At 35.2% G+C, this 898-nt stretch overlaps 1 protein-coding gene across 1 annotated transcript in view; it reads left to right on the top strand.

The window, feature by feature from the left end:
* PHF21B (PHD finger protein 21B) overlaps nt 1-898 on the top strand; it is a 167,994-nt gene that overhangs the window by 155,165 nt on the left and 11,931 nt on the right. The window lies entirely within an intron of this gene.

Genomic DNA, 898 nt, shown 5'->3' with positions numbered 1-898 from the left:
CTTTCCCTATATGCCAAATAATAAATGGACAACTTTGCTTTTTTTATTAGTGACATTAATAAAAGGGATGTGTTGGTTTAAGAATCAGTGTGCTCTGCAGGGAGTATGAAAGTCTGCATAATAAATATAATAATGCATAATTAAAAATAAAATGCTCTGGGTAATCACTGTTGTCTGTTACATTTATGCTGTTACATTTATGGTAGTAGTAAAGTTTGGTCCTACATAATATTAGATTTTAAAGCTGAAGTAAAAGCAGCATATAAATAGATGCAACTTTTTCTGAAATGGGTTTTTTTTTTTCCTTGTTTCTGAACTGGCACATATGTATTTATTCAGCATATTAAAATTCAACCCTTACAATTGCATCACAGTTTGGCCTTCCTGTTTGAACTTCCCACAACAATTAAACTGACTTGCAGCCAGCTCTCCATTTAAGCCAGATTTCTCTGTGTTCTGAATTCTTTAAGCCTAGTGAAAGGGACTTTTCTTTACTTAAGTACAAACGATGCAGAATTTTTGGTATGCCAGTATTTCAGATTTCTATGTTTCTTGGCAGACAGATGAGTCTAAGAAGAAACCCAGCACAGTAGCCAAGCTGTTTAGTGGCATGATTGTTCTCTTTTTTTTTTTAAGTGTTGGAGATTTTTATACTCCAGAGCAGCTCTGGGCACTTGAATGCTTCAGAACTTCTCAACTTTTCTCTAGCAGCCTCTTCAGAGCAAATACTGATGTCCATATGTCCAGTGTTTTAACACAGTAAAAACCTTAGCCTTGCTGGCTTGAAGTTCGTTGTGTCTTTCCCTTAAGCCTTTTTTACTGAGGATTTTATTAAAATACTTGTAGTAGAGCTTTGTGACTGCTGTCTGATCAGTGTTTGTGAGAAACTCAGTTCTCT

The sequence above is a fragment of the Chaetura pelagica genome, unplaced genomic scaffold, assembly GCF_000747805.2.
Source record: "Chaetura pelagica isolate M959 unplaced genomic scaffold, ChaPel_1.0 scaffold117, whole genome shotgun sequence".
Taxonomy (NCBI): Eukaryota; Metazoa; Chordata; class Aves; order Apodiformes; family Apodidae; genus Chaetura; species Chaetura pelagica.
Note: the sequence above shows the minus strand (reverse complement) of the source record. Positions and strands in the feature narration are given on the sequence as shown.